Raw genomic sequence first — 21,767 nt, 5'->3', positions numbered from 1 at the left:
GTTAAACGAGCGAACATAAACTGCTTTTAATCTTTTACTCAGCGATGTTGGACTTCAGATGTGTGAACAACTATCATTTGCCCTTACGCAGCGGGAAATAATGACGTAGCCCTTGTCAAATAAAAACGCACTTTTTACCAAAACACACATTTAGCGCACTTAAAAGTGCGTTAATTGTGTGTTTTTTGTTAATATGTGCGTTTTCAGTGTTCAAAAGTGCATTTAAGTGCGCTTTTTGTGCGTTTTTTCTTTTCAAGTGCGTTATTTTAGTGAAAAAGTGCGTTTTTTGTGTGTTTTCTTCATCTGTAAGTGCGCTTTTGAGTGTAGATGTGAGCAAAATGTGTGTTTTTTATCTAAGAAGTGCGTCTTATATTTAGGAAGTGCGTTTTTTGTGTGTTTTCTTCATCTGTAAGTGCGCTTTTGAGTGTAGATGTGAGCAAAATGTGTGTTTTTTATCTAAGAAGTGCGTCTTTTATTTAGGAAGTGCGTCTTTTATCTAAGAAGTGTGTTTTAAGGTTTACAGATGTGGGTTTTTTCTCACAAAAGTGCGTTTTTCTATTTTGATGTGCGTCTTTTTTAAGCATAAGTTAGTCTTTTAATTCATAAGTGCGTTTTTATCATTTGATCTGTTTTAAAAGGATGTATCTAAAAAGACACATGTTTAACACACTTCTTAAAAAGTGCGTCTTTAACAACCGTTTAGCAAATGTTGTACAGCAATTGAACAAGAAAAAAATTGTTGCAGGCTCTAACAATTTATTTACATCAAATGATTAAACATAGACATATATCTCAGTAACCTGTAATAATATAAGGGGCAGTTTGGATAATTACTGGTTGTCCATATTAACCTGTTTAATGTTTACATACTTTATCATACAATTTCAATGCATACCCTATTGCTTACGTTTTAATCTCAAACATTTCTAAAAATTTCCACCTAAATCAGACTGTGTGTAACTAATTAAAAATATTGAAAGTGTCCAAAGTATTATGTGGGCTTGATAGTATCAATTATATTTCCTCAACATAAATAAGTATTTTAACTTTCTTATACTGATATTTATACCCTAATACAATTAATGTCTACCACATTGACCATAAACATACATTTTAAAAGGCAATTAAAATAATATTTATACTATTAATATTATTTGCTAAAACCATTCAGCATGTTATATTTAAATATTTACAATTAAATATAATGTGTTAAGGGTGCTGTGTATTATTCAATAAATATTTTGGTGTTGAAATGACTGCCTTATCAGTATTTCTCAAATTATGCAATTTTTGGCTTAGACACAGCATGGTATCAGATAAGAGAATAGCCAGTCCTTATCAGTCCTCCATCTAAGCCTTACTAAGGGGTGTTGATATACTTTTGATTTGTTCAGGCACCATCTATTTGAGAACCACAGACAGGAAGTTATTTTTTGAAAACAAGCAGCATCAGCAACTGACTTTAAGGTAGAATTAAGACTTATTATTCTAGTGTAAAATGTCTTGAAATACTTTCAGCATGAAGTATTGTGTGATGAAAAAAATGTGTATTTACTACAATGTGTAAATCAACAATAAAGGAGATTAAAAGTGGGTGGTTAAAGACATATAAAGTGATATGGTCTAGTTCAACAACTGCCTGTATTTTTGGAATACTGAAGAACAGTCTGTTGTAACAGGTTCGTATTTTCAATTCTGCATCCCTTTTTTATTTAGTTTATTGAATTAATTATGATTATTATCATATTTATGTATTGTCACTGGGAAAAGTAAATGGATGAGTAAATGTAATGCAATTTTAAAGAAAAACAACACCATTTGAATTATTATGGCTGTATTTTATGGTTATTGTCATCTTAAAGTTATTTATACCTATTTTTGGTCATTAATGAACAGATTTTTCCCCCATATTAAATGAGAACTTTTAAATTTAAAGGTTAAACCCCATGGAAAGAATGTGCATCATCGCATCGCCTGCCAAAAAAGGAAGCAAAAGAGAGACTACCTGATGTATGGACTTGAATACCAGGTTTTACCCTGCACAAGCTGGCCGACATGAGTAGAACAGGAGTGGGAAAACCGCGCCCTCTCCTTGACCAAGAAAAGCTGGATTTGTTTAGAGGTAAAACTATACAGGGTACTGGTTATTGCATTTTGAAAGGTGTCACACTTCCGACCAGTCCACACAGCAAAATGAGACCACGTAGCTTGGTACATTTTCGAACAGTATTTTCTATCAAACGTATTTATTTATGAAAAGCGTTAAGTCACATGTGATCAGGGGATTAAAATTACAAAATAAACAACCAAAAACAACAAGCAAACAAACTAGTTTTGATTTAAATTTATAATTTTTATAGCAACAAGATTACCATAACAGCAATATTCAACACTTACATTATAAAATATCTTTCAGGACCTGATCAAATGAGATCATGCACGAGACGCATCACGCAAAGGCCATGACAGTATAATAGTTGCAAAGAAGTTTGACCGGCTGGTGGAAGACTTGGAGAGAAAGATGAGAGCTGCACTCGGCTGCCTCAAAGAAACGTGAAAGGCCTTGATTGATATGCATCTTTCTTATGTATATAGCTGTTCGTGTGTATATACTGTACATGTTATTATAGTATGCTATTATTTTTTGTTTATTTATAATCAAATTATGTTTATATTTATTTCATCAAATTGCCATTGATATTTAATTACTCATGTATGTTAAAAATGTTGGTGTACATTAAAGTATAAAATTGAATTATCTTGTAATTATTAAAATACACAAATATATATGTTTATATAATTATTGTTTTTTATTGCATATCTGAATTAAAAAAAACTTTTAAAAGCATATAATTGAATCAACTGTTAAGGCAAAAGATGCACCTTTAACGCACATGTGTGCTTTTTGTGAGTGCGTTTTTTGCTGCCATTCATGTGCGTAAATTGTGCGTTTTGTGTGGGTTATAACTGCGCTTAACGTGCGTTAAATGTGCGCTTTTTGTGAGTTAAATGTGCGCTTTTTTATTTAAAAAGCGCACATTTAACGCACATAAAAGCGCACATTTAACACACATGTGCCCTTTTATGTGGGTTATATCTGCGCTTTTCGTGAGTTAAATGTGCGCTTTTTAAATAAAAAAGGGCACATTTAACTCACAAAAAGCTCACATTTAACGCACTTAAAAGCGCACATTTTACACACATATATGGCAGTCAAAAACGCACTAATAATAAGCGCACATTTAACGCACATTTAACGCACATAAAAGCGCACTTTAACACACATGTGCACTTTTATGTGGGTTATAACTGCGCTTTTTGTGAGTTAAATGTGCGCTTTTTAAATAAAAAAAGCGCACATTTAACTCACAAAAAGCGCACATTTAACGCACTTAAAAGCGCACATTTTACACACATAAATGGTAGTCAAAAACGCACTTATATAAAAAGCGCACATTTAACGCACATAAAAGCGCACATTGAACACACTTATAAAAAGCACACGTTTAACGCACATAAAGCGCACATTTATCCACAAAAAGCGCACATTTTCTTGTTTGTTTGTTTTTGTTAAAAACTCACTCGGTAAGAAAAAGCGCACAAAAAACGCAGTGCCAATACCGCCACGTTTAACGCACGCAAAACGTACGTAAAACGTACATTTCACACACTTTTTTGAGAAGGGAGTAGATTAAAGTCATTTAGCAACCACATTAAATAATTCCGCCTTTTTGGTTTGACCGCGAACATGAGACAATCGATATGATAACAGGACCCCTGTTAATTGATCGATTTTGACTAGTAGCGTAGTCTGCCTATTCGGGTAGGCATTGTCATGGAGACGCTGCAGATATACACAGATTCGAGGTGCAGTTAAGCCTAAGATAAGGTACATGTATATATGGATTTGGTAAATTCCGGGACATTTGACAGATTTCCGGGACAGCGGGACAAGTTCTTCATTTCCGGGACTGTCCCGGACAATCCGGGACATATGGCATGTATGCCAAATGATCAAAAACATTTTTCAATGAAATGCTGAAATTTAAATTGTTTTTTTTTTACTATTTAATTATTACAAAAATTCTTCTACTCACCATGCATCACAGTTATGTTTCTATTAATTTCTTTTTGTGTGGAAACCATTGTATTCTGAGATTTATTTACTTAGTCCCTGGAACATGCAGGTTTTTAAATAAATTTATAAAAATGAAGAAAAAAGAAGAAGACCCCACATGCACTGCAGATCTAGTGAGGGGTCTTGAATTCTACCAAGTGAGTACCGTATTTTACCATGCATAGCGCGCGGTTTTTTACCTTCAAATTTCAAAATAAAAATTCAGTGCGCGTAATACATTGACACAACGCTTTCCTGGTTGCTAAATTGCAAAAAATCCATTTCGTAATCGTAAATCTTCACAATTGCCGCCATTTTTGTTATTGCAGAAAACTACACCCTATAATGTTATAGACTGAAGGGGCCGTTGTCGAAACAACATATAGCGGGAAAGGTTAGGAATGAACGGGGTAGTAACAGTTTTGACAAAAATTAAAAGATGAAAAAAATGTCTTTGTTGGTGTTTTCACACTTCTTCATTGATTGTTCATTAAAAAAAATCGAGCTATATCGATCCCCGTGCGTCGCGGTATTGTTTGTTAAAGTTTTTGTTGTCATGAAAACTCGTTGATTTACAACGCAAAACGTCTTATTTGAACTGAGGCTAATTATTTCAATCATATTTTTCAACTTCGCTTTTGCTTTATTTTGATAATTTAATCCAAAGTTTAATGTTAGCAATTCCGAAAATTTGCACTCTATGTGAATTGACAGTTTGACGTCATCAAAGGAAAGCCGCTTCCTGTCTGAAGCAATAAAGCGACAAGTTTCTCGCCGACAAAATTGGCTTCCTTTGTCTAGCAATCAACATGCCGAACCAATTGTGTGTTTGTTCCTCAATGGCAATCGTCCAATTAAATAATAGCACGTGCAAAGCTCCGCCTTCGAACCTTTTGAAGAGAACGGAGGTGGAGTTCAACGGTTAATTGAGCAAGTGTATTACGTAGGTTGAGTTCCGATTTGCCGAAATTACTCGGCCCTAAGCATTGAAACGACAAATACGTTTATCAATCATTTTCCGATCTCTGCATAAATATGCTACTGTGCGAGTATACTACGTAGGTTACAAACCAACAATAGAGATATAGACTCGTTTTATTTTCTTTCAATAGAGACAAACAAATGATATTTGTCAAATGGCTTTACGCCAATAACGCCAACTGTATGGAATTGAGCGTTCGGGTGTATTGTTTGTCTCACTATAATATCAACTAGACGCAGTGAAGGCGCGAAATACCGGGTCAAACTGGATTTAATGGGGAGCATCTCTTAATGGGGAAATATTTAAGTCGATGAAAAATAAAATGGGATCCACGGACGATTTGCGTAAAATTGGACATTGCGATGTTGCGGGTCTGCAGAAGAAGATGTCATACGATGTTGTGAGCGGCAGGTAATGAAAATGTTACACTGTTCAAATGTGAGTAATAGGTAATGGTGGTTCGAATTTAACGCGCAGGGGTCTTGAAAAAACACGCGCAGTGCGCAGCAATAAGGACATATCGGTGTTCACGAGAGAATAATCTTAAAAATTATCAAAAAATATAGTGCTATGCAACCCATGCTCCTGATCGTAAAAACGCTCCCTACTTTAAAACAAAAAATTAAGCGCCCGAAAAACTCAGATTAAATGATTGCGCAATATAAAAATGGCGGCCATTTTCGGCCAAATTTTCGGGTTTTTGGTCTTGAATTCTTTTTTTTCTCCATTTTGGCTTTAAAAAATCGCATGCGCGTTATACATGGTAGCGCGTTATACATGGTAAAATACGGTAGTTAGATTACAACTGATGATTGGACAAGACACTTTGGTTTTTGAGCCAGATAGAATTAAAACCCTGCTTCTTAAACAAATAGCATCTCCTAACAGGTTTGTACATCAGTTTTGTTAAAAGGAACGGTAATAGCAGAGCAAACACCAGTTGACAGAGCAATGGAAATCAGATATTTTGGAGCCCTTGCAAGCTTTCAAGGCTGTTGAAGGGGCTTGGGCTTTCAAACCTTTGTTTAATGTTGAGTAACCCAATCTTTGCCCTAGGGTCTTGTGTGTTTGATGAACCCCTATCTGTTCAATTGTCATATGTCAGTTCACTTTACTGTTTGATGTGCTACAAGTTTGTTTGTGTTTACTCTGTTTTAAGTAATTTGTGACTGTATTAACTAAAGTGATTGCTTAATTAGTAGATTGAATCATTTTATTTGATTTTCAGCATTTGCAATACTGTTTGATTTTTAGTAATAATAATAACACAAAACATCAACATCTTAAAAACTAGGCATATGCGTTCTTGAATTATCATCCCAAAATCATTTTACTATTTCGGGTCACCGTGACCTTGACCTTTGACCTAGTGACCTCAATATCAATAGGGGTCATCTGCAAGTCATGATCAATGAACCTATGAAGTTTCATGATCCTAGGCCCAAGCGTTCTTGAGTTATCGTCTGACAACCACCTGGTGGACAGACGGACTGACCGACCTACTGACCGACCGACCGACATGAGCAAAGCAATATACCCCCTCTTCTTCGAAGGGGGGCACAAAAAAATACCATAAACGCGGAAAGTGTCGTCCCTGATTAGCCTATGCAGACTGCACAGGCTAATCTGGGATGAAACTTTATGCACATGCATTAAAGCCTGTTTTCTCAGAGCGTGTTTAACACGTTCAATGAAGCCCCATTTTCCCAGATCAAGGCTTAATTCAAAGTCTCAGCAATACAACAAGTTATCTTTGTCAGCACCTTGATCTCAATACAACAAGTTATCTTTGTAAGCACCTTGATCTCAATACAACAAGTTATCTTTGTCAGCACCTTGATCTCAATACAACAAGTTATCTTTTGTCAGCACCTTGATCTCAATACAGCAAGTTATCTTTCTCAGCACCTTGATCTCAATACAGCAAGTTATCTTTTGTCAGCACCTTGATCTCAATACAGCAAGTTATCTTTGTCAGCACCTTGATCTCAATACAGCAAGTTATCTTTGTCAGCACCTTGATCTCAATACAGCAAGTTATCTTTGTCAGCACCTTGATCTCAATACAGCAAGTTATCTTTCTCAGCACCTTGATCTCAATACAGCAAGTTATCTTTCTCAGCACCTTGATCTCAATATTCCTGATTTATCAAATGTACCAATCCTAAACATAACCCATTCACAAGGCCCCAAACCTGAACCAATAACCAATAACTTATAAGCCCAGTTCATTATTAGCACATCTGATCAGCCATATGGCTTGCAGACACAGGGCCAGCCATTTATGATAATTGAATGCACATGGCAGGGGCCTGGTACCAATGATAACGGGTAACTGTACATCATGCATATGCCCATTATTAAGGCCCAACATCCTTCCTGCAGAGTAGATTAGCAAATGGGCAGCCTACTTCGGCTTGTGAAATTCTGGCCTGCATTGCCAAAGTTGGTCATATGCTTAGAGATTTTTGAATCTGTGAATGATTTTCTGTTTTTAAATCTATGCAGTAGTACTGGTCAAAATGGTATTTAAAGGGACCTTTTCACGTTTTGGAAAATTTACAAATTTAAAAAAATAGTTTCAGATTCGCAAAGTTTCGTTGTAGTTATGATATTTGTGAGGAAACAGTAATACTAAAAAATTTACTGTTCTCTAAAATATCCATTATAGGCATCTGTTGACGATTTAAAAACCTGAAAATTATAAAGCGTTTCAAAGTAAATTGATTGAATAAATTGGAAAGTTCTGCTGTAATTGGCCTTATATTTTGTTACACTACGATGATTGCTTGTATAAAGTTTAAAATACATCACTCTTTGTATGATCAAGGATGGGCGAGTGGTGTAAGCGTTAAGACGTTTACTCCAGGGGTCAGTGGTTCGAGCCCTGTTGAGGGTTACTTTTTTTTAATTTCTTCAATTTTATTTTTATTTTTTACTGGCGCTTTTTAGATTCAATGTATACATTTATCAACATAAAACATTTAATGACAAACTTCAATACACGCCAAAATCTGTGAAAAGGTCCCTTTAACCCTTTCCCACTCAGAGGCATAGTGAAAATGATCGAATATGTGCAAACAGCATAAAACCACAACAGAATTATTTTCAAATCCGTTACGTATTTATTTTAAAATCTTGTCGTTCTATTAAGAATAACAAAATCAAGTTACGAATATTATTTTTACATCGGTTCGTATCGATTTTTATTGAGTTCTTTTTGCGTATTAAAGATCTTTGCGGTGCTTATATATAATGGTTATCGGGTTTGTTTAACAAAGCGCATTTTTTCCAATATAAGGGGGGCGTATACAGTCTATCTGTCAAAGAACAATGGGGGCGCCAAGAGAGCGTCCTAAAAAACTGCAAAGCGTCCAAAAACACGCTTTTAACATATTATACGCAAAGTGAGCCGAAGTTAAATGTTTAGAAAGACATTATAGAAAAGATCTTATATGATTTATTATGTTCAGTTGCAGACACAGTCGAAAAAGCTAAACAAAAACGCGACACGATGGGTCCAAACTTAAACACACAAAAACATTGAACGAGTGGAAGGGACAAGTCCCGTGGCTAATCGTTGAAAAGATTGAAGGGGAGACCCGTTTTAATTATGAAATATGTAAAAATTCATCTAAGGCATGCGATCTAAGCACAGTTTGGGCATATGAAGGTATTTGAAAAATAAAATTGTATAATACTGAAAAGACACTGTTGAACTCGTATAAATAAAGTTGCTAGTACATGTATGTTTATTTTGATTTTTTTGCATGAAAATAACCATTATTATTTATTTTTAGGTCATTTAAAAAAAATAAGAATTATTTTCCAAAACTTAGTAGTAACGTTAAGAATAAAATTTCAGAGTTAAGAATTCTTTTTGAAAATCTGGTAGTAATTTAAGAATTTCACAAAATCTTATCTGGAGCTCTGCAGGCATCAGTGTTTTATATTTTACTACACATGTATCACTGTTACCACAAAGGCTTTTGTATACAGTATTTAAATGAATCACACAAACACAGTCAATAAGAAACATCCAAATATTATCTAACATAAATAATGCTTAATTCAGGTGTAAATATATAAGGCTAAAACAGTATAGCAAGACGATATAACAAAATAATTTTACTCTGCAACACAATTTGTTATTATTTCCTTTTAAAACACAATATAAAGTAGTTTATTTAAGGTCACATACTTCCTCAGAATGTGACTCAAACAGAACAAAGTGAGAACATACATATGTTTCTCTCCTTCTAGTTTATATTACACAAATTATAATAAGTTTAAACAAAGTAAGCATACTAATATTATGCATGAGAAATTTGAGTTGAAACATATGTTACTATTTTGTATACAAGACAGAGGGTATTTTAAATATTCTAGTCTGATGGGGATATAGATTAATCAAACATCATGGCATATTCACATTATTTAGGGATTGGCTACAATATTTTACCATTGGAAATGGAAGTGAGGTATATGAGTAATGACAGTCCAGGGGAGACAAACTCAAATTTTAAAATTGTACCAACTTTTTACCATTGGAAATGGAAGTGCGATATATACCAGTAACACAAGTCCAAGGGAGACAGTTCAAAATTAAAAATTGTTCCAAACTTCTGTTTGTCCAGGAATTGACCAGTCGCTAAATAATCGATCGCTCCGCCCACATAGTCACGTGGTCTAGTGATTAGAAAACTCTGACAAGCAGATCGCAATTATAGCGCATTACGTGAGTGAAATACTATACTTGTAACGATGTATCATGCTCTTTTTATTAAAGCCCCACACTAACCTAAACTGCTTTGTACAACTTCAATACTAATCATAAATGCTTTAGAGAGAAATGGCGTAATCAAAATAAATGAGTTAACTATCAGAAACGTTTCTTATACATATAATAGGAAGGTGATGAAAAATCAGTGGTAAAAATTAGCATTTATTTCATATTGATTTTGAACTTGTATTAAACCGTCTGGCAGTGAATCCGGTTGCTATTCATATATAATTTTGAAAATATTTTTATTAAATGCAAATGACACATCCATATTTTCACATTTCTCCCAGTATCAATATATGTTGTATTAGAAATGTTGTTGTTGTTGTATTATAAGCCTTACATTTTACACTTGAAGTCGCTTTAAGCTAGCTAAGCCGCGTTGAAATCACCTTTTTGTTGTTTTTACTTTAGTTAAAACAATATTTAAGTTAACAATTTATAATGATTTCCATTGTTTATGATCCACAGAAAATAAATATATAATTGGAAATCATTTAAGTAATAAAATAGTTTTCTTTTCTTGTGTACAGTACCTAACAATGCCTTAATGTTCCTTCATTCTGAGATCCACGCAACATACTGTTATTTATTAATCATCGACTATTACGCTGAGATTAATATGCACGTGTGGCAATTATTATGTTGCCCAAACTGCTTAATAATATTGTGCATCAAACGGTATAACACGTTTTATAGAACACACAACTGGTGTGGTTACACTATTTATTGTGTTTGTTTTCTCATAACTCGTTCATATGTTCAAGAAATAAAGATAAAATAATAACCTTTTATAAAGTATGTATAGCACCTACAATTTTGAATAATGATCGAACAGTAATGATTATGCATTTGATATAAAATCTGTGTAAACTCTAAAAAATTACGTCCATTCCATATGTACGATACGCTTTGTTTGTCCGACAAAATGGCGGCCAGATAAGCGTTGCTGAGGGGTGTGTGAAAAATCGATATCTGATTGGCTGATCGAAGAATGTGGGCGGAGGGATCGATACTTTGGCGACTGGTCAATTATAAGTAAATTCACTTTATTGAATTTTAAAAGTTTAATATGTCTTTATAAAACTGAAATACATAATTTATATACTTTTAGACATGAACTAAAAAATGAACATGTTATAAACATGCTTTAAGGTTAGAGGCTTATTAATGACATTTATGAAAATCCCATAATTTAAAATAAGTTTACTTAATTGATACAAGTTATAAATAACCGGCTTGATAATGACTTGATAATTGCTAAGAACAACTTAATATTGACTGCAATGAAAACTTATCTAAAATTACAATTTTAAACAATAATTGACAACAGTTTACAGACAGTATCAAATATGGATTTCTTCTTAATTGGATAATGACTGACACTCTTCCAGTTTTTTTAAACTTCTTTCCTGTGGCTTCAATTAAGATGTCAAACAATTATACTTGAAATGACAGGCAACACAAATTTGACACCAGACAATGACTGACCAAAATAGCATTTGTACCTCAGTTTAACACGCAATCTGTGATTGGACTACATGCCACTAAGAATGTGGCTGTTATTGATATCAATGTAATCTTACCTGACACGACTTGGCTTGTAATTCTTGACTTGACAACTATCCGAGGAACAGTCACTTCCACCCAAACAAGAAAGAGGTCAGTTCAGGTTCAGTGTATGGCTTGATTTTTTTATTTCTACTGCCCACTAGACAACCATTTTCACTTCAAACTCAACATGAGGGAGGTCAGTACATGTCCAGGGTTTGGCTTAAGTTCTACTTTTGCTGCTCACTAGACAACAACTGTCACTTCCAACTCAACAGGTTAGAGGCCAATACATGTCCAATGTTTGGCTTGAATTTCGTGGCTGCTGCTCACTAGATATCTATCCCAACCACTGTCACTTCCACCTAAACAGGATGGGGCCAGTATAGTTTCAAGTGTTCGGCTTGAGTAACAATTCTGCTGGTAACTATATAACTATACCATTAACAGTCACTTCTACCTAGACAGGAGGGAGGTCAAGAAATGTCCAGCATCTGGCTCAAGTTCTATTTCTCTTGCCTACAATGCTTGAGCCACTTGCTTGCCAAAGTGTCCTCTGTACATCAACTTTTTATTAAAAAATGAAAAAATAATTAGCTCATTAATTATTTCCCAACAAGGTTAACAAAACTCTGTGAATACATGCATGTATTATTAATGCCTTTATACCTGTTAAGTCATCAAACACCCTATCAGATTTTCAATTAATGTGTGAAAAACATCTAATTAAAATCAACTTACATGTACCTGATTTTTTTGGGTGGGGAGGGTGCGGGGAGAGTGCATTGATCATAACCCCCAAAATATTTCAAAGTTTTATTAAAGGCTAATTATATCTTATTATAAAACTGAAATTAAATAACAATTATCTCAATCACATATGTCGCTATGTCTGCTTTACAAGGCAAATCAGAGATATAGGATGTAGAAGTAAGGCAAGTGTAATATTAAGAATTGTAAAATGCAATAAAAATGAAGCTTCAGGAAAATACTAGTATTGTGTGAGTTCCTTGGCTATTCAATGCCATGAATATTGCAGCTATCAGCGACGCTACTGACGTAGCTTTCAAGGTAATAAACTATGTTTCTTTTCATACTTGAATGTGTCCAGCGCATAATTATGAAAATTATGAAAACGTAAATTCAGCATATCTCACTTTATTTAAATCCAAATATATAATTAAATAAGCAATTAATATGTGCATTTTACAATAAAATACAGAATAAAACTGCCAATTTGTGCATGAACAACCGTTGCGACAGAAGGGATACTACTCAATTCTTCTTTATTATACTGTACACGATTCCTCTCAATTACTTCCCTTTACTTTAAGTATAATTATCTAGAACTCGTGTTTAATATTGAATGTGCATGTACTGGCATCTATGCTTTTTGAAACTTAGTGATTGAACATAAAATAAAAAATCTTGACAAGATTGTACATTCAGTTTCAACATACTATACAAACAATTAACGTTCCAATGAAAAATAAGTTCACACTATGATATAAATACATTGCAAAATGTTGAAACATATTGAATTCAAAATTGAGATACCTGTTACAAAGTACATTATAAGTGAACAAATAGTTAACATGACTGGCTGAAAAGGTTAAAACACACTTTGTTTATCTTATTGCTTTCACCTAATAATCCGCATACACTACATGCTGACAACTGTTGTGTACTAGTTCAAGGCGAGTCAATTATTACACAACTGTCACATTGTGTGAACAGGTAAATACATGTAGTTTCCTTTGTCGGCAGTTAAAGCTCCATAGACAATTCACAACCCTTAACACTTGTCAAAAAAGGGACAATTGCAAACCGATGAATGGCAGTTTCTGTCTGTTTATAGGTTGGATTCGGTGAATTTACGTAGTGTTCTGGAATGGTTGGATTGCATAATTTGATGGTAAATCTGGCTTTGATGAAAGAAAACAATGTTTCTTTGTGGATATTTCTGACCCCGTCCTATAAGGCCATCGATGCAAAATACGAAAAAATGTACGCAAAAGTGTGAACACCGTCTTAAAATCAATCTGAATAATAATTGAAGACGTACGGTAAAAAGTATTGCTCGCAGATTTATTTTGTATTTATGTTCACCAATATCTTACATATTTTGAAGTTGTATATCATTTGTCAAAAGGATAAAAGTTGTCAAAAGGGAATGTGCATCGTGAAATTATATTCTTAGTGTTATAGGTATCATCAATATTCCAACAATGTTCATATAAAATTTTAGTGGTTATTGAAAATTTTATTTTATTTTGATTGAATCTCATTATATACCATTTTCATCATATTTTCTATGCTTTCAGAACGTCTAAAAGGGACATTTCGTTATTTTTGGTCGTCTAAGTTATCTCTATTACATAAATAGGATGACAAACAGTACACACTCATTTATACCTTTGCTAAAATACACACTCTAAATGTCAGTGGGTTGTGTTTATTTCAATCTTGCATTTAAGAAACATGAGTTACGTCTAAGATTTTGCCCTGGCGAACAACTTTGTAAAAACTTGTTGATATTAGGTCCATTCCACACTAGGTCACCAGACGATATTTAAAGAAAAGCAGTGGCTAACCATGCGGCCCGGAACAACTACATGTAGCCTATACTGTCTAGTCATACGGCCCGTACTGCTAGACTATATTGGCTAGTCGGAGGCTGTGTATGTATAGCCTTTCCTTTGGGGATTGTCTAGTCCTACAGCTTAATAAAGTATAGAATTGTCATTCAGTGCTGTTGATCAGTAATTAATTTGTTTAAGCTCATAAAAGTGCACACATTCTTCATATGTTTCGGCTTCCTTTCATGTAATACGGTTTCTAAGTTGATTCTTTAATTAGTCGACGATCCTAAGGAAAGTGTAAAAAACTGTTTTTTATGAGGTGCGGCATCGATATTATGAAATTCAATGACGGCAGTCGTCAAAGGTATTTCTTAGAAATTGAGTTACACAACTAATTTGATAATTATTTGACAATTGATCGTTTCATACAAGCACTCGTTCAGTTCTCTGAAAATGGCCGTGTCATTAACCGTTGGGAGAAAATTATCCACTTATGGTGCATATATAGGCAACATTGAACTGTACCAGCATTCAAATTGTGTACAGTTTTGTAAACCTAGTTCAAGCAAAAATGATGATTAAAGCAGATGCCCTATGGAAACTTTCATTAAAAATATAAAAGTGTCAGAAATTACAAAGAGCTGTATTCATGGAGGGAAGAACTTCAAATCAGAAGGCACAGGCAAGCGAAATCAGAGGTAAATAGGATAACTTTCGCATTCTTGATATTCCTTTATTCTGTTTACTTCAGCACAATATTTAGTGGCTTTAATTTACAGAATTAAAGATATGAGCAACTTTAATTGTCATACATGCGAAAAACAAAGGCACGGATAAGCCTGTGTATTCACACTGTCTAATCAGCTTCTTTGTTTCCGCTGCATCATTACTTGAAATTACAAGTTAAAAACCAATCATTGTAGTTCCGAAGATTTATTTGTATGCATAGTCAACATAACATGTATTATGCCCAATTGTCATGAAATGGTGCCTCATATTGTGAAAATAGGGTATATAGCTGTATGTTGTATATGCTTTTTGTCAAGTGCTATTAACTCAGCGATTTTCCCTTGTCAAATTGGGAAAAGTTACCCGTACCAGTCCAACTGGGAAAAATTGAGTCGTGAAAACCTCAAAATTGGGAAAAATAGAGTTGTGAAATCTTTAAATTGGGAAAATCGCGTCGTGAAGTTTGGGTCTTATTATATATTATAAATAACAAAATATTAAAAAGAACACACACAATCATTTACTAGTTGTTTTAATCTCTTATAAAGCAATGTCTCTTTCTTTCATTTTTTTTGAAAATTTCAACAATCTTTGATGTTTGATCATCACTCAGTTGCTGGCATCCCTCTCTGCACAGCATCATTAGTGCTGTCAATGTGTCCTGTGATAGACGGTTCCGATTGGTCGTGCAAAGATTATTTGAAATCTTGAAACCAAACTGCGTCAGTAAACGGGATCCACTTGCCTGATGACTCTTTTTTAGTTTTTTTTCATAATATTTGCTATTATGACTGAGACTCATTTCAAACTACGATAAGGTTATATACAAACCGACGTAAAACAGTACGCTGGCTGCCTGACAAAAGAACGGAAACAGTAACGACTCTATTGATTGAACGCGCTGAATAATAAAACCCGAAATTAATCAAGCGCGTGGTTACACACAACTATAAGATTTTCTTTGTTCGCTCGCCGAAAGTTGTGTTTTGTTACGAAACTTTCGATTGTTTTGAGAAAAAATCCGTACGCCGATTGGGATTTTTTCAGATGCCGATTGGGAATTTGGGAATTTTGGCTCCATTGGGAAAGTACCATTTACCGGTACTTTATAAAGAAGGAGGAAAATCGCTGTAACTGAAAGCAATTAAATCATATTCAATTGTTTTCGTTCTATAATACTTCTTTACTTTTTGTCAATTTACATTTCCATCTTTTATTGTTTTATCTTTTTCACATTAAGTTTTCTTTTATTTGTTTTGTTGAAACTTTTCTCATTATTATGTCGCAATTTTCATTGCCTTAGTTATTATTTACTATATATTTAATTAATGCATTTGATATTTGTATGTATTTATATACTCCATAAGTGTGATTTATGTTGATTGCTGTAATTGTTGTTTGGTGAAATATATTAACATTTCATATCTCCCTTTTTTACCCCCATAATGCACGAATCAGATTTCCAACCATGACGAAACATTATCCATGCTTTCATAATGTCTATAAAAAAAGGGACATTACGTTATTTTTAGTCGTCTAAGCTATCTCTATAACAAAAAATAGGATGATAAACAGTATGTACACTCATCGTTATCTTTGCATAAAAAACACACTCTTTCTAAATTTGAGTGTGTTTATTTTTAACTTGTGATTAAAAAAAGCTATAACCTAATTTTGAAAAATGAGTTGCGTCTAAGATTATGCAATGGCGAAAAACTTCATTGCCTTCAACGCACTGATTTAAGCGGGTATATACGATTTTGTCAAATATTTATGAATTTATATAAAATGTGTAAACAATTATTATATATATATTTCAATATAAATTAAAATAAAAGTTAAGAAGAACATGTGTCGAAAAATGCGAAATAAGCCAGATATTTAATTCTGAAATTGAAAACGAATTTGCCAGCATGTATACCATACATGTACGATGTGAATCTAAACTTAGTTTAACGGTTTGTTTGAATTCCCCCAACGATATCTTTTCATACGACACACGAACACTAACTGCGATCCTAATACAAAGACGAATGCTTCGGTTATTGTAGGAAAATATGTAGAGTAAGGTCGGGTAATATCGTCCTGTGGTATTTATCGGACACATTTAAATTATTGTTATTTCTATTATGTAGTTGCTAAATATAACGTCATTTATGATGACATCATACATATCACATGCAAGTTCCATTCAGCGCTTTTTGTTTTCAATCGTTGAAAATCATATCGTATTTTAATGTGAGCATCTTATCAACATCTATAAGGTAGGTACCAAATCATTTTAGTCATAAAACATCTATTTAATGCTATTAGGTGCTGAAATAGTGAGAAATGATAGTTTGTATCCTTAATATAATGACTGTTAATCGTTAATGCAAACAAAATCACCGTTGTCTGGTTACTGGGATGGTCGAAAATTGCCACTTAGAATTGTCAATTGCGGGAAATATCGCCCATACTGAAGTAAGTATTCCCCAAGTATAAATTGCTTCTTTTATTTTTCAGAATCATGACAAAGCAACAACAAGTATCAAAAAGCGACAAACATTATTCAGATGCCAATTAAAAACTTGCTATAGCTATTAGGGCTGCAACAATATACCGGTATATCGGTATATATCGCAATACGCAATCCGCATATTGTATTGCGATATGATTTTCATCATACCGGTACGAAAATTTTACAAAAATTCATTCACATTTCGTCCAGAAAAGCCATCCGAAATAATGATAAAAAGGTAAACAAAACAAAGCAGTGTAAATTATTTTTTACGTAAAAAAAGCATTCTAAAAAGTGTATTATACGGAGTAGCGTTGTTACATGGGAGCATTCATTCGATGCTTTTGAACAGATTATCGTTGAATTTATTGCGCACAGCTGTAAATGTTTCGTTCGATTCTGATTTGAGCATTATTTGTAATCCGAATTTCGGAAACACGCTTCCAAATTTGAATGCTAACGCGACAATAAAAAATTATAGCGTCAAATAAAAAGTGCTTTATCCTTTGTCTCAATAAAAAGCGCGCGAAAATTATACAGACATGTAGAACGTCGCATGGAAAGTATGGGTGTATTTTGTGTTGTATAAAAACGGGAACATCACGTCAGCTGAATTACGCGTGTTCAGTGGGAAAAACGCCCCGGTTGGACGTTATTTCATCACATCTTTAAATAGTAACAATTGCAAAAATGTATTTGATACTTAAGAAAATTTGCGAATGTTTGTGTTTCTTATTATTCTTGAGCACATTTATAGTAAATATTTACCAGAATTTGCATTAAAATTGGAATTTATGGGATTATTGGGTAATTGGCAAGTTATAATTTTGGTACAAGTTAGCAATATATTGCGATATATTGCAATACGGGTTTTTGAACTGACAATATATTGCAATACGGTTTTTGGCGTATTGTTGCAGCACTAATAGCTATGGCAAATAGTGGTGCTGTGTTGAAGCGGAAGGCAGCAGAAATGTTCAGGATTTCTAAATCCACTCTAATGGACAAACTCGCAGGTCGAACTCCAGAGCATAGAGCACAGGGTCCAGTCAAAAAAAAAAAATTTTTTTTTTTTTTTTTTACTGGACCCTGTGGCATAGAGCAAGACTTGACCCTTTCACCGTCCTGACAGAAGCCGAAGAAAAGGCATTGGTTGATTACCGTACTGGGATGGCATCCATCGGTTATCAAGTAACAAGCAATGAACTTTGCCTTGAGGTGAAAACAATCCTTGATTGAAACCCCTTTCCAAACAATACCCCAGGTAGAGATTAAATAAATGCAATTAAAAGTCGGCACACTGAATTACCTGAAAGAACCCCCATGAAGCTTGGACAGCAATGAACCGGGTTGTCGATCCGACGAGGGAGCTGCCAGTGAGTGGATTTGCTGTACTTCCTGTGGATCCGAATGGCATATTAACTGCACAGGGGACGCAATGATCTTAGAGATACCCGCAGAGCAAGTTTGCAACTACCCATTCCACTGCAAAAGATGATTGTAACTCAATCGTACAATGTTTCATTGAATTGCTTTGTTCAGAACAAATTTTGTGAAAGAAAAGAATAAAAGAAATCTTCAATTTCAGTACAAAAATTAGATTTTTTTTTAACTTGTAGAGTGGAAAATAACTACCTGAAGTGTCCGAAAACTGCCACCATACACCTTGTATTTTTGTTAGTGCATTCTCGCATCAAACACATAAAGACTATAGAAAGCATATCAGCAATTTCACGTTCAACTGCAAAATAACCTAAGTGTACAAATTGATTGCGAATAAATCGCAAGTTAGTGACATTAAATGCAAAAACAATGTTAAATGGGCGATAACTACCCACTTTACTCTACGTCACAATCGGCTCGGGGCGCTAATTTGTCTTTGCTGCATTTTATGAAATTGGGCTTTAATGACATCAGTAATGTATAATTTTTCTTTCCCATTTTATGTATTGTAATATATTTTATCAATATATTACAATTTAACACATATAAAAAATCGTATATACCCGCTTTAATGTACACAAAATCATCGATATTAGGTCCATTTCTACACTAGGTCACCGAACGATACTTGAAAAAAAGGGGAGCAGCTCATTCATCTGTCTTGACAAAATGTACAGTTTACGATTCATTTGTTTGAAAAATAGAAATCGTATGAATCAGACCATCGTTTATATATAGCTATTTCTTATAAAAAGATGTAATAAACACATATTCACCTTTGTCATTACATTATGAGTTTTATATTCCTTACTAAAATGTATTTGTCAAGTTCGTTCACTGAATGATTTGTCAAACGCCGCCATCTTAGGTTACATTCAACTAAAACATCGAGTATCTCTCCGTAGTGCGTAATTTCTAAAGAGTTTTTCTTCTCTTCTTGAATAAAAGCTATTTAAAAATCTAAGGCTTGTATTATGTGCCTTTTTCTAATATCCACATGTTTCTGCAGTATGTTTATCACGTCAATTGCATTTTAAGTTTAAAAAAAATGAACTTTTAATTTGCGTTTTCTGTTATATGGGGCTTTTGTCGAAAAATTCTTTGTCGAAATATGGCTGCCAAAACGATGTTTGTACTGGTGCCTGCATTCGTATGACATGCCCTTTTATTGAAATTAATAAAAAAAACATATCGATCGTTAAAAGTATTACAAAAGTTTGCGATAGGGGAAAGAAAGGCTTGAAAATTGCTTTAAAAGGTTGCAGTATTAGGCTAGATTGAACTTTACCGGTACGCAGTTGTTTACCACTATCGACAAAGCGGGGGTTTGGGGGCTGTAGCCCCCGATACTAAGGAAATATATAGGATAAAATGGATTATAAGATGTTGCGTTAGTTGTTATGTGTTAGGTGTTAAGGGTTAGGGTTAGGGTAAGCTGTTTGATGTTAAGTGTTGCGTACCGGTAAAGTTCAATCGTCCCCAATATTATAATGCGATCATTTCGGCATTGAAATTAGTGTAATTTAAATGGTAAAACCACAGATAATGGAATGTTAATATTGCAGAAATTCATCTGCAAGCATGATTATAAAACGATTTTAATGATTATTCGACCAATGTCCAGTGTGACAATTGGAGTGCTAGACAAGATGAGTGATGTGAATATTATAGACAAAATGAATGGGCATGTAAGGGATGGGATGCGGATCCGATTGGGAAGAATAAGTGTTCAATTTTCGAATTACCGTACTAGCAAATACGATGATCTCCATATATTTAAATTTCAGATTGGAGAACAAGATTACAAAAATACACAACGATACGCATGCATTCCATTCACGCCATTCTCTCTTGTTTCGTATGCTTGATCTTTTATCCCTTAAGCCACATATTGCGACAAAATCAGTGGCAGTCTTGCTCTAGGCTTGAAGAATGTTAACACACTGTTAAAAGCTTTATTTGTTCAAATATCTCAGTTATCGAAATATAGTTGAAAAACATCTTAAGTGCATAAAAGACAAGTGTTCTTGCAGTTTGTGCCGATATCTTAATTAAGGTATGTGAATACATCCTTGAATACGTCTGAAATCGGTGACAAAATTTCACTTTGCGTGAAGTATAACCGTGCATTACCGTGCAGTACACAATGAACTTTTAAACAAGAACACAGGCTAATAAAAAAAGTAATTCTGATGTATTTTACACTGCCATAAGCAGCATAAAATCTGTATTTTATGTACTCGTTGAAATTCTTGTTTTAAAAAGTGCTTGTTCCAGTCAAATCTCTGTGTATGTTTGGTATTGAAAGTGTCGTTAAATGATTTTACCAAAACATACTGTTATGTGTGGCGTATTCTGCAATAACTATAATGTCAAGTAAAATAGTTGAATGAAATCCACAGGATTCAAATCCGGGACCTCGGCGAGTCAGATATAACGCGCTTCCTCTGTGTCTGTCAGGCTTAAATACTGTTCAGCCTATTGAAAGTGATATTATGGGCATCTAACAATTTATAGGTGTATATCGCAGCCGTTTTTTTATTTTTGGTGTTTTCACTTCATATACACTTATATTTGTTAATGCAGCATCAACATCCTATAATGCTAAAACAAGATCCCGGTAATAGAAAAATAATGCATTTGAATATGAAAATGATTCGATTTCAATGTGAATCAAAATTGAGTGTTAGTGCAGATTCGTTCATACGACACAAGGGCACTATTTTGTTGAACGTATCATTTCGGCTTAGAGGACTGGGTGAGTCATGTAAAATATCGAATATAATATATATTTTTATAAACAATTAGAAGAAAAATGAGTTGCAGATAATTGGAAAGTTACCACATTTTAACTAACTCTTTTGGCCTGTTAATTCTTTTCAGCTCAAATCAACAGTGAAAAATGCCCATAATATCACTTTTAAACGCCTTGTAAGAAAATACACGCACTTTAAAAATTATCATTACAATGCATTCCAGACGCTTTACTCTATTAATAAATGTATTTCCTTTACAGCTCAACCGATTTTTACAACTATGCCCCAGATCTGAAAGGTTACTGCAATACATGATTGAATTAA

General features: G+C 33.9%; 1 protein-coding gene and 1 long non-coding RNA gene across 7 annotated transcripts in view; one reads left to right on the top strand and one right to left on the bottom strand.

The window, feature by feature from the left end:
* Positions 1–21,767, bottom strand: part of LOC127863446 (uncharacterized) — a 453,451-nt gene that overhangs the window by 301,076 nt on the left and 130,608 nt on the right. The gene's annotated exons all lie outside the window — the stretch shown is intronic.
* On the top strand, positions 1,381–2,541 carry LOC127863684 (uncharacterized). Its single transcript, XR_008041149.1, has 3 exons — positions 1,381–1,679; positions 1,937–2,122; positions 2,417–2,541. It is a non-coding gene; the product is annotated as an uncharacterized LOC127863684 (long non-coding RNA).

The sequence above is a fragment of the Dreissena polymorpha genome, chromosome 1 (assembly GCF_020536995.1).
Source record: "Dreissena polymorpha isolate Duluth1 chromosome 1, UMN_Dpol_1.0, whole genome shotgun sequence".
Lineage (NCBI taxonomy): Eukaryota > Metazoa > Mollusca > Bivalvia > Myida > Dreissenidae > Dreissena > Dreissena polymorpha.
Note: the sequence above shows the minus strand (reverse complement) of the source record. Positions and strands in the feature narration are given on the sequence as shown.